This window comes from Gorilla gorilla, chromosome 6 (genome assembly GCF_029281585.2).
Source record: "Gorilla gorilla gorilla isolate KB3781 chromosome 6, NHGRI_mGorGor1-v2.1_pri, whole genome shotgun sequence".
Lineage (NCBI taxonomy): Eukaryota > Metazoa > Chordata > Mammalia > Primates > Hominidae > Gorilla > Gorilla gorilla.
The window spans coordinates 94,116,131-94,132,882 of record NC_073230.2 but is presented as its reverse complement, the minus strand read 5'-3'; the positions used below and the strand labels follow the sequence as shown (position 1 = coordinate 94,132,882).

Here is a 16,752-nt window from a genome sequence, read left to right as displayed (position 1 = left end):
TCAGGGTTTGTGAATGCACCAATCGACACTCTGTATCTAGCTACTCTGGTGGGGCCTTGGAGAACCTTTGTGTCCACACTCTGTATCTAGCTAATCTGGTGGGGACGTGCAGAACCTTTGTGTCTAGCTCAGGGATTGTAAACGCGCCAGTCAGCACCCTGTCAAAACAGACCACTCGGCTCTACCAATCAGCAGGATGTGTGTGGGGCCAGATAAGAGAATAAACGCAGGCTGCCCGAGCAAGCAGTGGCAACGCTCTGGGGTCTCCTTCCACACTGTGGAAGCTTTGTTCTTTCGCTCTTTGCAATAAATCTTGTTACTGCCCACTCTTTGGGTCCACACTGCTTTTATGAGCTGTAACACTCACCGCCAAGGTCTGCAGCTTCACTCCCGAAGCCAGCGAGACCACGAGCCCACCGGGAGGAATGAACAACTCCAGACGCGCCACCTTAAGAGCTGTAACACTCACCGTGAAGGTCTGCAGCTTCACTCCTGAGCCAGCGAGACCACGAACTCACCAGAAGGAAGAAACTCCAAACACATCCGAACGTCAGAAGGAACAAATTCCAGACGCGCCACCTTAAGAGCTGTAACACTCACCGTGAGGGTCCGCAGCTTCATTCTTGAAGTCAGTGAGACCAAGAACCCATCAATTCCGGACACACCAGCACTTTGGGAAGCCGAGTAAGGCAGATGATCTGAGGTCAGGAGTTCAAGACCAGCCTGGCTAACATGGTAAAACCCCATCTCTACTAAAAATACAAAAAAATTAGCTGGCATGGTGTAGCTGTAGTCCCAGCTACTCGGGAGGCTGAGGCAGGAGAATCGTTTGAACCTGAGAGGCGGAGGTTGCAGTGAGCTGAGATCGCGCCACTGCACTCCAGCCTGGGTGACAGAGCGAGACTCTGTCTCATAAATAAATTAATTAATTAATAAAATGTAATCTTCGAAGGTGTTGTAGCCAGCTCTCCAGGCTCCTAAGATTGTGAGGAATGCATGTCTTCCTTCCAGGGCGAAGAGCAGCATTGAATAATAACATAATAGCTGTAACATGGATTTTTCAAGCATGGCTTCAATTTGACACGTCAGAACATTTGAGATTCTAAATCACTGCTCCAGACTGTTTTACATCGCTCCACTGACTATAGGAAATTTTTACTGAAATCAAGGTTTAACAAAATAACTTACTTATAAAGTCTAACAAGCGGAAAGAAAATTAGCAAGAGATAATCAGTTCTTCCTGAAAAACACTCTTTTCTCATTAAATTTTTTCTGACGTTAGTTTACTGATTTCAGGTAGAATTTTAAATTCTTCTTAAAAACAGAAGCAAACAAAAGAACTAACTGATAAAAACTAATAAAAGCTTGCTCGAATTAAAAAAAAAACCATAAACCCGCTATCCGGAGTTAATTTTAGTTAATAATTTGACCTAAGTTCTCCAAGTATTTTTTCAAACATAGTTGAGATTGTTGGGGGCTTTCATTGCAATTGTAAAAGGAATTGCAGGTGCCTGCTTAAATGAATGACTGGGATACATGTATAAAACTGCCTTGTCTAGTTATTTATTTACCTTTATTCCTTAGCAATAGAATCTAGTCAAGCCAGCTATTATTCAGCATAATTTGTTAATAATATGCTCTCATTTTTGCCATAAAATATTTATTTTCTCTGACATGTAGGGTTTATGTAATTTTGGAATTTATTTCATGGAGAAATACTAGCTAGAGGGAAGAAATCAAGAAATACCTTTGGTACCACAGTGCCAGAGGATGGATCTATCTGGATAACACTCCCTGCTGACAAGGTGAAGGTTGTGGGACTTAAGATGCCAAGAGGGTGTGTGGTGATGATGAAAGATGAAACTGTCATGGTTAAAATTGAGCAACGGCTGCTCCTTTTGTAGGGGAGAAAGTTTTCTTTTCTCTACCCCTCTTAGAATCATTGGCTGGGGCCCTGTAAATTAAACTGACAAAAGACACATTAATAAGAGAAGAACAAACAGAAGTTTGTTAACATGTACAGTATGCGTACACAGAAGAGCACTCAAAGGGATGGTTAGCATTTGGGCTTACATAGCATCTTAAAAAATTTTAAACAATAAATTTTAGAGATGTGACAAGATGAAGGAAAAGGACTTTGAGTTTCTAGGGCAGCAAATTATGGGAAGGCAAATATATGGGGGGATGAATGAAAGATAAGGGCTAATCAATAAGATTTGTTACATGGATTCCTCTAGTGCAGTCTCCAGGCTGATAAGGGTCTAGAGCTGTCTCCAGTAATTACCTCTGTCCTTCCTGGTGGAGAGGAGAAAGAGGCACCTTTACAAATTTACATTCTGCTTTTAATCAAATGAGGGAGGGAAGAGAGTTTTTCTTATGTCTGTTTCTTCTTAATTGTCTTCAGCTCAAAATAATCAATATGCCAAAATGACATATTTTGGGGTGCATCTTCTGCATCTCTTCACTGCCATTTCTCTTGGTAATGAACCTTGTTGCTGCTTGTAAGATTGCTTTGAAAGTGATGGGACTGAGGATGTTTGCGACTGAAAATTACAGACAGCTGGGCAATGCTGTAATCAGAAAAAGGATCATTGACTTAAATAAAGCTTCCATCAAAATATATTCTTTATAAGAAGATTTGCAATATTAATAGCCTTTCTCTCAAGGTATACTAGAAAGCATTCAGTGAGTCTTACTGTATGTCAGGTACATGGCATTTATTATCTCATGAAATCCTCTCAACAGTTTTGTAAATTAAATGCTGTTGTTTTTCTCATTTTAGCAATGTAGAAACTGAGTTACAAAGAAAGTAAATTAACTTGCCAAAGTCAATTACTAGTTAGTAAGGAAGTCAGAATTGCAATTTCCGCAGTCTGACTTGAGAGTCCATGTTCTTACCCATGTTTTACTGTGTCCTATCTAGTAGAATTAGATCCATAAACACTCTTAAGACTCTATGAGCCTTGTTCTCAGTCTTTTCTGGAAAAAAAAAAGAATTATCAGACGTCAAATATAAAGAACATTTATCAGTATTTATTCTAAAAATATCTGAGAACACTTAAATTTTTTTTTTAAATTAAGCTCATGTCTTCTCTTCTTTGTAATGAACCAGAAGGATTACTGGGTGTCTTCAGTGGAAAACTAGGCAGTTGTCTAAGCACATTATTACTGTCGTCTGATCTATAGGTTCTCTGTATTTTTCCTCATCTTTGAGTTATTTTATAATTCTTGTAAATTGTAAGTAACTGATAGCAATGCAAGTAATTACTCTACAGAATCACACAAATTAATTTTGTCTTAGGGAAATTAAACTGATTTCTCTCTACTTCCCATGGAATAAGACCATTTTACACCAATTTGTAAATAAAATCCAACATACTTATTGCTTATATATGCGCATATTCTTTAACACTCATTTGGATCAATTGTAACATTTATGGGTCCCTCATTAGTTAATGAGTTAAATAAAATCATTGACAGGTATTCATTTTGTATTTGTATGTCAGTCACAAGTATACCCTATTTTAAGCTTCCAAATCTACTTTTCTTTTTTTATTCCAAGCAGTACCCATATTGTATACATCCTTCCTTAAATATATTTTAAACTTATCTTTTCTGTTCCTTTTGCCTTATCTTGGCCCTCATTATCTCATCAGGAGTACAGCAACAATCTAACTTATATGTAAGTGATGAATAAATTCATGAACTCCCAGGTTTAGGATCAGGATTATAACAGTTATTGTCAATAATGGGAACAGCTGAATTGAAAATAAAAGAGACCAGGGCTCTAGGAAGGTTACTGTTCTAAAAATGTTTCTGAAATACAGTTTCATTGTATTTCTTCCTCTGATAAAAGCACATTAGTGCAATATGCATATTCCTTACTTCCACAATAATATCATTGCTTTAGCACCCAAAATTCAACTGGCTTTGCAGTGGCTTGAAGCCTAGTAACATCTCCATTTCTTTAGGCATTGCTGGATGATACCATTTGTTCATCACTTAAAGTAAAAACTATTGGAATATTTAAATGAACAGTAATCAACTTAGGGTTTTTAAAAAAATTTGTAAACTTAATAACAGGATTAGATTTGATTGGTTGTAGCAGGGGGTGGGGAAGGTGGCATCAGCGACATTAACTTCAAGAATGATCGTTGCCCAAAGTTGTTTTGTTGTTGTTCTGCAAACATTTCTTCTGGTAATTACTAAACTTAATGTCCATGTATATTCTTGTGGTATCATAAAAATAGCATAAACTCTAGCTCAAAATTCTTAAACATGATCTGAATATACTAATTTAAGATAGAGAATATACCAAATTAAAATATGCCTTGTGTAAACTCTTGGACCTCAGAATGACACCTCAATCCACTCTTTGGAATCTAGAGGTTACATGCAGGGGCAGGTGGATAAACACGAGGTTTCCACAGTACATTCTGAAGCTGGAGGGATGCTCAGCAATTACCCAAGAAATACAGAAAATATCCTCAAACAACCTTGTTTCCTGAAGTTTCTTTGATTGTACATACAAATTATTAAAAACAATACACTTGGAAAGGCTCAGAAGCCATGCAGTACTGCCTAAGTATAAAAATAGGAAGACTAACATTCTTGAAAGCCTCAGGCATACTGAATTTGTCATTAACAAAACATTTGAATTCATGAGGACCAAAGGCTGGAGAAAAAGAGAGGCTATCCTGCCCCTACTTAAGTTGAAACTACAAAGGCTATATATGTTTCCATTTTCTGCTGCCAAATGACAATAAGGTAAACAGTGTTAAGAATATCAGTTTGATATGCATTGTAAAATGAATAAGATATAAAAATACTCTTCTGAAACAAAAATTTTAAAATTCAGGTTTTTCTGAAGCAGCTTCGTTCAATACTTTTAAAATGATATTTTGCCACAGATATGAACTTTTATGAATGCCTAGACACAATTAGAATTCATCTATATATGTTTACAAAATGTCCCCTTTTTATTGATAGTTATTTTACTACAAAAATTGTTGGAGTTTCTCTTTAAATAACATAAACCTATTATTAGCTTTCATTAAGAAAATTATCCAGCACATGGTGAAACGGGCAATAAAATGAAAAGAAAATTATCCACAAACATTACATAATTACACCACCTGAGACTTTCCAATCTATTTGGCTTATCAAGTCTCCTTCAAGTTTTTAAAAACCATTTTGCCTGTTTTCTATGGTAGATAATAAAAAATTGAATTTAAGCAAAATATTTTATTTTATATTAGCATATCAATAAAGAATACAAATAACATTTACCTAAAATAGTTTTAAATATTAATATGGGGTCACTGATCACTTTTAAACATATAACATTTACATATATTTATATGTACTATATAAATAATACTATAATATGAATACACATTTATATTTATATAAATGTCCTATATATTTATATTATAAATATAAATATGTAAATTTATATAAATAGAAATATGTGTATATTTATCATTTATCTATGTAACAAAATAATTCATATAAAATATATTACATATAAATTTTTATATTCATATTATAAATATATGTATTTATTTATATATGTGTATTTTTAGATATAAAATATATGTCTATGTAAAGATATGAATAATATAAAATATTATGTTATTTTATAACAATATAAATTTAGGTGTCTTTCTATTCAGAAAAAATGCCACTTGATTTACTTTAAATTGTGTAAGACAAAAACTGCTTTGTCAAAAATAATATTTAAAATGAAATATGTTTTCTTTGGGGACTGGATGCATGTTAAAAATACATATTAATACATAACTAAATGTTATGCATCAAAAAGACCAGAACGCCTTTCATAACCTTGCAATTTTAGCATATGCTTTAAAAACTTAACTGGTTTGTATTTTTAGGCTATTTTGAAGATCTTTCTATAAATAAAATATTTCTTAGGAGTACAGTGCTTGTTTTCCAATACTTGGATGATGTATTATTGTTTTTCTCATTGTGTGTTTTTATGTTTTTATGTATGTAGTATGTTTTTCTCAAGTTTTTTCCTTGAAGAACTATTTAATAGTGTAGCTTCTGGATCTGGTGAATACCAGTTTTTGTATTACAATCATGAACAAAGCAGAACTGCCTGCATAATACTATGACTAAATGGATGAGATTGATTTATTCCAGTAACTAACAATATCAAAAGGCGAGTAAACTTTTCCATGGGGGTACCATACATAACCAATTCATAAGAATTTCTTCAATGCTTTTCCTTGGATTAAAATCATATTATGGACAAATGAAGTCATTAACAAATCTCTTGAACCTGTCAACCTATTTTGCAAAATGTACAATTTCAGAAATTTTTATATGAATAACATTTTATCTGTCCAAAATTATGCTTTTATTTTGACAATTCTTCAGAAATATTTAAGAATTCAGAAACAGAGGTATATCAAAGCAATCTAAAATACTTCTAGCATCTCTCTTTTTATGTAGTAAATATAGAAATCGTTGTGATTTCTGCATTTTCCAGGGGGGTCCCTGGGCAATCTAAAAGATAATTGTAATTTTAGAAAACATCTTAGAGTTTGCTTCAGCAGCAAGTGTACTAAAATTAAAACAATATAGAGAAGATTAGCATGATCCCTGCACAAGTATGACACACAAATTTGCGAAGCATTCTATTTTTTTTTCGACAAATGGTTATCTATTTCAACCGGATATCCACATGCGGAAGAATAAAGTTGGACTCTTACATTATACCATATATAAACATTAACTTAAAGTGAATCAAAGCTCCAAGCAGCAAAATCTAAAACTATAAAACTCTTAGAGGAAAACATAGGAGGAAAGATTTATGACATCAGATTTGGCAATGACTCCTTGGATATGACATCAAAAGCACAGACAACAAAAAAAGTAGATAGATTAGACTGCATTCAACATGGGAAGCTTTTGTGTAGTATGCTAAGTAAGACTCGTCACAAAAAGACAAATACTGTATGATTGCACTTATATAAGCTATCTAGAATAATAAAATGTATAAAACAGCAAGTAGAATGGTGGATGCCGGGGCTGTTGGGAGAGATGAATGGGAGCTATTGTTTAATAAGTATGGAGTTTCAGTTCTGGAAGATGAAAAAGTTCTGGAGATGGATGGTAGTGACAGGTGCACAAACATGTGAATGTACTTAATGCCACAGAACTGCACATTTAAAAATGGTTAAAGTGGCAAATTTTATGTTTTGTATATTTTACCACAATGAAAAAACAAAAAGACAATCTATTCTTTTTTTTTTTCTGTGTTTAGAATCTGATCTTGAAGAAACAGAATTATCAGAAAAGATCTGGTCATTTGATTGATACAGTATCACAGTTGCCTGTGAGCAATGACTGATTATAGCTTAATTATACATAAAGTAATAACAATATTTCATAAAAGATGAAAGTAACACAATTATAAGAAACTTTAGTTCTCGTGAAATGATGAACTTTAAAAAAATTGATAACAAAATAAAATCAGCACAAATTTCAGGAAATTATTCTGGTGATATACAGAATTCCTGCTAACTCTGTAGATTACACAGACGGTAAAAAATAATCTTATTCCCTTTGTTAAAAGCAGATTAAATATTTCAAGATCAATTTATGTTTTAACAGGGAGAAAATAAAATTCCAGGATTGCATTAATGTAGTCTTTTGCAGTAAAGGATATTAAAATATCTTTATAAATAAACCCATTAAAATTAAGCAAACTTCCTCCAAATTTTAATATATTTCATCTTTTTTCCTAGACTAAGATATTATAAAGTATGGTAAATAAAATTCATTTTTCTCAAACCTTATACAACTTGCTATGTACACTCAAGTTTTATCCCTCACTATAACCTTTAATATTCTGGAACAAATTGACACACTATTCTGTTTTTACTTGAAAACCATACCTGGCTGCCCTCTGGTTGTCAAGGGTTGCTTCTTTCTCTATTTGTATGATTTTATTTTTCCTTAATTTATTGAATTTTTCTTTTTCTTTTTTTTTACTTTATGTTCCAGGATACATGTGCAGAACGTGCAGGTTTGTTACATAGGTATACTAGGTATACGTGTGCCAAGATGGTTTGCTGCACCTATCAACCTGTTACCTGGCTTTTAAGCCCCATGTGCATTAGCTATTTGTCCTGATGCTCTCCGTCCTCTTTCCCCCCCACCGACAGGCCCCACCCAGCAGTATGTGTTATTCCCTCCCGGTGTCCACGTGTTCTCATTGTTCAAATCCCACTTATGAGTGAGAACATGTGGTGTTTGGTTTTCAGTTCGTGTGTTAGTTTGCTGAGGATGATGGCTTCCAGGTTTATCCATGTCCCTACAAAGGACATGATCTCATTCCTTTTTATGGCTGCATAGCATTCCATGGTGTATATGTACCACATTTTCTTTATCCAGTCTATCATTGATGGGCATTTGGTTCAATGTCTTTGCTATTGTGAATAGTGCTGCAATAATCATACGTGTGCTAACCTTCTCTCCCTGGAACCTTCTGGGAAGTGAGGAGGGCCTCTGCCAGGCTGTAGCACCATCTGAGAAGTGAGGAGCGCCTCTGTCCCACCCCAGTGCAACTCTACAGGTGTGAAGTGGCAGTCTAGTGTGTGATCTTTCTGCCCTCCTCAAGTTTGCATTTTCAACATTAAAGTTTACTTCTAAATTAAAAGATTTAAATTGGGGAAGATAAAAAAAAATGTGTGCATGTGTCTTTATAATAGAATGGTTTATATTCCTTTGGGTATATACCCAGTAATGGGATTGCTGGGTCAAATGGTATTTCTGGTTCTAGATCCTTGAGGGATCGCCACACTGTCTTCCACAATGGTTGATTAATTTTTATTACATTAATTTACATTCCCACCAACAACGTAAAAAGTTGTTCTTATTTCTCCACAGCCTCGCCAGCTCTGTTTCTTGACTATTTAATAATTGCCATTCTGACTGGCATGAGATGGTATTTTATTGTGGTTTTGATTTGCATTTCTCTAATGATCAGTAATGTTGACCTTTTTTTAAAATACGTTTGTTGGCTGGATAAATGCCTTCTTTTGAAAAATGTCTGTTCATACCCTTTGCCCACTTTTTGATGAGGTTGTTTTTTCTTGTAAATATGTTTAAATTCCTTGTAAATTCTGGATATTATACCATAGTCCTTTGTCAGATGGGTAGATTGCAAACTTTTTTCCCATTCTGTATGTTGCCTGTACTCTCTGATGATAGTTTCTTTTGCTGTGCAGAAACTCTTTAGTTTAATTAGATCCCATGTGTCAATTTTAGCTTTTGTTGCAATTACTTTTGAGGATTTCATCATAAAATCTTTGCCCATGCCTATGTCCTGAATGGTATTGCCTAGGGTTTCTTCTAGGGTTTTTATGGTTTTAGGTCTTACGTTTAAGTCTTTAATCCATCTTGAGTTAATTTTTGTTTAAGATGTAAGGAAGGGGTTCAGTGTCAGTTTTCTGCATATGGATACCCAGTTTTCCCAACACCATTTATTAAACAGGGAATCCTTTCCCCATTGCTTGTTTTTGTGAGGTTTGTCAAAGATCAGATGGTTGTAGATGTGTGGTGTTATTTCTGAGGTCTCTATTCCATTCCATTGATCTATATGTCTGTTTTGGTACCAGTACTATGCTGTTTTGGTTACTGTAGTCTTGTATAGTTTGAAGTAAGGTAGCTGATGCTGCCAGCTTTGTTCATTTTGCTTAGGATTGTCTTGGCTATGCAGGCTCTTTTTTGGTTCCATATGAAATCTAAAGTAGTTTTTCTAATTCTGTGAAGAATGTCAATGGTAGCTTGACGGGAATAGCATTGAATCTATAAATTTCATTGGGCAGTATGACCATGTTCATGATATTGATTCTTCCTATCCATGAGGATGGAGTGTTTTTCCATTTGTTTGTGTCCTCTCTTATTTCTTTGAGCAGTGGTTTGTAGTTCTCCTTGAAGAGGTCCTTCACATCCCTTGTTAGCTGTATTCCTAGTTATTTTATTCTCTTTGTAGCAATTGTGAATGGGAGTTTGCTCATGATTTGGCTCTCTGTTTGTCTATTATTGGTGTATAGGAATGCTTGTGATTTTTGCGCATTGATTGTTTTATCCTGAGACTTTGCTGAAGTTGCTTATCAGCTTAAGGAGATTTTGGGCTGAGACGATGGGGTTTTCTAAATATACAATCATGTCATCTGCAAACAGAGACAATTTGACTTCCTCTCTTCTTATTTGAATACGCTTTATTTCTTTCTCTTACCTAATTGCCCTGGCCAGAACTTCTAATACTATGTTGAATAGGAGTGGTAAGAGAGGGCATCCTTGTCTTGTGCCTGTTTCCAAAGGGAATGCTTTCACTTTTGCACATTCAATATGATATTGGCTGTGGGTTTGTCATAAATAGCTCTTGTTATTTTGAGACATGTTTCATCAATACCTAGTTTATTGAGAGTTTTTAACATGAAAAGTTGTTGAATTTTATCAAAGGCTTTTTCTGCATCTATTGACATAATGATGTGGGTTGTCATTGGTTTTGTTTATGTGATGGATTACGTTTATTGATTTCCATATGTTGAACCAGCCTTGCATCCCAGGGATGAAGCCAACTTGATTGTGGTGGATAAGCTTTTTAATATGCTGCTGGATTCAGTTTGCTGGTATTTTATTGAGGATTTTTACATCTATGTTCATTGGGGTATTGGCCTGCAGTTTTCCTTTTTTGTAGGGTCTCTACCAGGTTTTGGTATCAGGATGATACTGGCCTGGTAAAATGAGTTAGGGAGGAATTCCTTGTCTTCAATTGTTTGGAATAGTTTCTGAAGGAATGGTACCAACTCCTCTTTGTACCTCTGGTAGAATCTGGCTGTGAATCCATCTGGTCCTGGGCTTTTTTTGTTGGTAGGCTATTTATCACTGCCTACATTTCAGAACTTGTTATTGGTCCATTCAGGGAATTGACTTCTTTCTGGCTTAGTATTGGGAGAGTGTATGTGTCCAGGAATGTATCAATTTCATGTAGATTTTCTAGTATATTTGCACAGAATTGTTTATACTATTCTCTGATAGTAGTTTGTATTTCCATGGGGCCAGTGGTGATGTCCTCTTTAGCATTTTTTATTGTATCTATTTGATTCTTTTCTCTTTTTTTCTTTATTAGTCTAGCTAATGATCTATTTTATTATTTGATTCAAAAAACTGGTGCCTGGATTCATTGTTTTTTTGTAGGGTTTTTGTGTGTGTGTGTCTCTGTCTCCTTCAATTATGCTCTGGTCTTAGTTATTTCTTGTCTTCTGCTAGCTTTTGGATTTGTTTGCTCTTGCTTCTCTAGTTCTTTTAATTGTGATGTTAGGGTGTCAATTTGAGATCTTTCTAGCTTTCTGATGTGGGCATTTTAGTGCTATAAATTTCCATCTTAACACTGCTTTAGCTGCATCCCAGAGATTCTGGTACGTTGTCTTTTGTTCTCATTGGTTTCAAAGAACTTCTTGATTTCTGCCTTAATTTCATTATTTACCTAAGAGTCATTCAGGGGCAGCTTGTTTAATTTCCATGCAGTTGTGTGATTCTGAGTGAGTTTTTTAATCCTGTGTTCCAAATTGATTGCACTGTGGTCTGAGAGACTATTTCATATTATTTCAGTTCTTTTGTATTTGCTGAGGGGTGTTTTACTTCCAATTATGCAGTCGATTTTAGAGTAAGTGCCATGTGGCACTGAGAAGAATGTATATTCTGTTGTTTTGGGGTGGAGAGTTCTGTAGATATCTATTAGGTCCACTTGATGCAGAGCTAAGTTCAAGTCCTGAATATCCTTTTTAATTTTCTGTCTTGTTAATCTGTCTAATATTGACAGTGGAGTGTTAAAGTCTCCTACGATTATTGTATGGGAGTCTAAGTCTCTTTGTAGATCTCTAAGAACTTATTTTATGAATCAGGGTGCTCTTGTATTGGGTGAATATATATGTAGAATAGTTAGCTCTTCCTAAAGAATTGAACCCTTTACCATTATGTAATGCCCTTCTTTGTCTTTTTTGATCTTTGTTGGTTTAAAGTCTGTTTTGTCAGAGACTAGGACTGCAACCCTGCTTTTTTCCGTTTTCCATTTGCTTGGTAAATTTTCCTTCATCCCTTTATTTTGAGCCTATGTGTGTCTTTGCACATGAGATGAGTCTCTTCAATACAGCACACCAATGGGTCTTGACTCTTTATCCAATTTGCCAGTCTACGTCTTTTAATAGCCCATTTACATTTAAAGTTAATACTGTTATGTGTGAATTTGATCCTGTCATGATGATGCTAGCTGGGTATTTTGCACACTAGGTAATGCCATTTCTTCATAGTGTCATTGGTCTTTATATTTCGAGTGTTTTGCAGTGGCTGGTACCAATTTTTCCTTTCCATATTTAGTGCTTCCTTCAGGAACTCTTACAAAGCAGGCCTGGTGGTGACAAATTCCCTCAGCATTTGCTTGTCTTAAAAGGATTTTATTTCTCCTTCACTTATGAAGTTTAGTTTGGCTGGATATGAAATTCTGGTTTGAAAATTCTTTAAGAATGTTGAATATTGACCTCCACTCTCTTCTGGATTGTAGGGTTTCTGCCAAGAGATCTGCTTCTAGCCTGATGGACTTCCCTTTGTAGGTGACCTGGCCTTTCTCTCTGGCTGCCCTTAACAGTTTTTCCTCCATTTCAGCCTTGGAGAATCTGAAGATTATGTGTCTTGGGGTTGATCTTCTCATGGAGTATCTTAGTGGGGTTCTCTGTATTTCCTGAATTTGAATGTTGGCCTGTGTTGCTACGCTGGGGAAGTTCTTTTGGATAATATTCTGAAGTGTGTTTTCCAACTTGATTCCATTTCCCTGTCTCTTTCAGGTACTCCAATCAGTCGTAGGTTCAGTTTTTTACATAGTTCCATATTTCTCGGAGGTTTTGTTCATTCCTTTTCATTCTTTTTCTCTAATCTTGTCTGCTTGCCTTATTTCAGCAAGGTAGTCTTCTATCTCTGATATTCTTTCTTCCACTCAATCAGTTTGGTTATTGATACTTGTGTATGCTTTACAAAGTTCTTGTGCTGCATTTATGTTCCTCTCCAAACTGGTTATTCTAGTTAGCAGCTCCTCTAACCTTTTATCAAGGTTCTTAGCTTCTTTGTGTTGGGTTAGAATATGCTCCTTTACTTCAGTGAAGTTTGTTATTAACTACCTTCTGAAGCCTACTTCTGTCAATTTGTCATCTTATCTTCCATCCAGTTCCGTGCCCTTGCTGGACGGGTGTTGCGATCATTTGGAGGAGAAGAGGCACTCTGGCCTTTTGGTTTTTCAGTGTTTTTTTGTTGATTTTTTTTCATCTTCATGAGTTTGTCTAGTTTCAATCTTTGAGGCTGCTGATCCTTGGTTGAGGTTTTCGTTGGGACTTTTCTTGTTGATGCTGTTGTTGTTGCTTTCTCTTTGTTTTTCTTTCAATAGTCAGGTCCCTCTTCTGTAGGACTGCTGTGGTATGCTAGGGGTTGCTTCAGTCCCTATTCATTTAGTTCGCTCTTGCGCCTAGAGATGTCACTCGAGGAGGCTGGAGAACAGCAAAGATGGATGCCTGCTCCTTCCTCTGGGATCTCTGACCTCAAGGGGCACCAATCTGATGCCAGTAAGAATGCTCCCATATGGGATGTCTGACAACTCCTTTTGGGGGGTCTCACACAGTTGGGTGGCATGGGAAACAGGACCCATTTAATGGGAGGACATTTAAAGGACAGCATTTTGACTGTCCTTTGGTGGAGGGGGTGTGCTGCACTGGGGGAAAACCCACTTGTCTGGGCTGCCTGGATTCCTCAGAACTGGCAGGAGGAAAGATTAAGTCTGCTGGTCCATGGAGACAATGGCCACCCCTCCCCCTAGGGGTTCAGACCCAGGGAGAGCAGAGTTCTGTCTCTGAGCCCCTGGATGGAGTTGGAGTTCCTGCAGGGAGGCCCTGCAGCTGCAGTGTTGGCTGCCGCCCCTCCCCCAGAGAGCTCAGACAGCTTAGACAGCAGGTAGCTACAGCAGTGGTGATGGCTACCCCTCTCCCTGTGAACTCCACAGGCTTAGGCCGATTCTAACTGAGTAGCTCTTGAGAATCTGCACAGCTCCATGGTTGGAACCCAAGGCACCGGTGGCATGGGCTCACAAGTGAGATCTTCCGACCCATGCATTGCACAGGTCCATGGAAAAAGCATGGTTTCCCAGGCTGGGTAGCATGCTCACTCAGCACCTCCCTTAGCTGGGGGCGGGGGCTCCCTGCCCTGTGCGGCTCTCAAGTGAGCTGCAGCACCACCCTACTACTCTTCCTTCCTCTCTGTGAGTCACACCCACCAGCCATCTATTCAGTCCTAATGACAGAACCAGGATACCTTGGTTGCTGGTGCAGGATTCGCACACAGTTTTGGATCTTTTCAATGGAAGCCTCTGATCGCTGCTGCTTCTAGTTGGCCACCTTGTCCCTGTCCCCTGAAATTTTTTATATGACCCATGATATGGTGTACTATTTGGACAATGTTCCATGTTCATTGACTCATCTTCCTATATCTCTCCTTATCTCAGATATTATTTTTTGAGGTCTACATTATATATTCTAGCCACTACAAATTTCTTTTGACTATTGTTTACATAGTATATTTTAAAAATTATTTTAAACTGTCTATGGTGGAGAGCATGATGAACTGCAAAGGACCATGAGGAAATTTGGGAGATGATGATATTCAGTATCTTGATTGGCAGTTCTGTTACAAGAGTTGTGTATCTGTTTAAAGTTGTATATACACATTGAGCACAGTTTTTTTGGTACAAAGATTATACCTCTAAATGGTTGATTACATGTGAAAAAATGGTTGATTAAAGATGGAAAATAATAACAAAATCTAGAAAATCCTCAAGTATTTGGATATTAATACTCTTCTAAATAAACCATTGCAGTCATTGTAGGGTTAAAGAAAAATCGTAAAATAGAAACAGAAAACAGAAAAGATCATGAAATCTGAAATATTTTGAACTGAAAAATAATGAAAATTATTTATATCAAAATATGCAGCATGGAACCATAGCAATGGTTAGAGAAGAATCTATAGTTTTAAATGTTCATATTATACACAAAACATTTAACAACATGGATCTAACTTTCTACCTTAGAAACCTAAAAGCAAAACTTAAATATATAGGAAATCAAAAGAAATAAACTATAAAGAACAGAAATCAATAAAATTGAAAATGACAAATAGAGAAAATTAACAAAGCAAAAAGTTTGTTTCTATAAAGTATTAATACAGTTAGTAAATCTCTAGATAGGAGACATGTTATTTGTTTTCATCTGGGACATGAACAAACATACCAAAGAAAATTGGATATCTCAATGTTCTTGATTATGTTATTTTTGTACCTTGAGTATTGCCAAGATCACTATGGATATTTATCTTTGTTAACAGCTATAGGTAAAATTTGAAGGATGCATAGAAGTTTACTGTATAAACAGTGAAAGTAAGGCAAGGACACTATCAGCATCTATGCAATGATATCAAATTAAGAACAAGCATGTTGTGGTCACAGTTTGTGAAAAAACATTTAAAACTTGGATGATTTTATTTATTTACTACAGAGAATGTAGTCTGTCCTTTCAATGTCATACTCTATCATTATTTAATACATATCTATGATATTTCTTTTAGAAAATTAAACTAGCGTATTTACTTGTGTTTTACCTTGCTCTTTACTATTTGATTAGATCCTAGACACTACAAAATTCATGTTATCTTGTAGATCTCTGTGTGACAGAAAAGATAACTAAATTTTAATGTTATATATGATAGTCTATTAAAAATTTCTTGTGAAATTTAGTTCAAAAGAACTTTTATATAAGAATTCAAATCCACATAATTAAGGTGAAAACTTGGACAAGTCAAATTGGGTTTGTAATTTAGGTTTAAATAATCATTTCTCCACTTTGGCACTATTGACATGTTGGTCTAGATAATAAGAATTCAAAATATTAAGGTATTTCAAAAGATATCTCTCATTACATTTTTAGTTAAACAAGTTTTATCTAAAAAAATCTGTGGAAACAAAAATGAATTACTGGACTCATGAAACAAAGGTAAGAAAACTTAAACATTTAAATCATGAAAAATTAAACTTTTACTAACAAAAATATTTTGCTAAAAATTTTCACATATTGATAAAATTAGTAAGAAGACAGTGTTCATTGTAAAATTAAATTACTCTTAAACTGAAGAATGCATCAGAGACTTGCAATGGCAGAATTGATCAAGCAGAAGAAATAGTGAGCTTGAAAATATGCTATTTGAAAATACACAGAGGAGATAAAAGAAAAAAGAATTTAAAAGAATGCCACAAGATTTAGAAAATAGTCTCAAAAGGGCAAATCTAAGAGTTATTGGCCTTAATGAAGATGCCAAGAACAGCTCAGTCAGGGAGACCCTAACCCAGTGGCGCTAGAGGAATTAAAGACATACACACAAATATAGTGGGTGGAGTGGGAAATCAGGGGACTCACAGTCTTCAGAGCTGAGAACCCCGAACAGAGATTTACCCACATATTTATTGACAGCAAGCCAGTGATAAACATTGTTTCTACAGGTTATAGATTAACTAAAAGTATTCCTTACGGGAAACAAAGGGATGGGCCGAAACAAAGGGATGGGCTCTGGCTAGCTATCTGCAGCAGGAATTATGTCCTTAAGGCACAGATTGCTCATGCTATT

At 35.7% G+C, this 16,752-nt stretch overlaps 1 non-coding gene across 1 annotated transcript; it reads left to right on the top strand.

The window, feature by feature from the left end:
* The first annotated feature begins 6,569 nt into the window (after positions 1 to 6,569).
* Positions 6,570 to 6,672, top strand: LOC115935548 (U6 spliceosomal RNA). The gene has a single exon (XR_004071156.1). It is a non-coding gene; the product is annotated as a U6 spliceosomal RNA (small nuclear RNA).
* Positions 6,673 to 16,752: the final 10,080 nt, after the last annotated feature.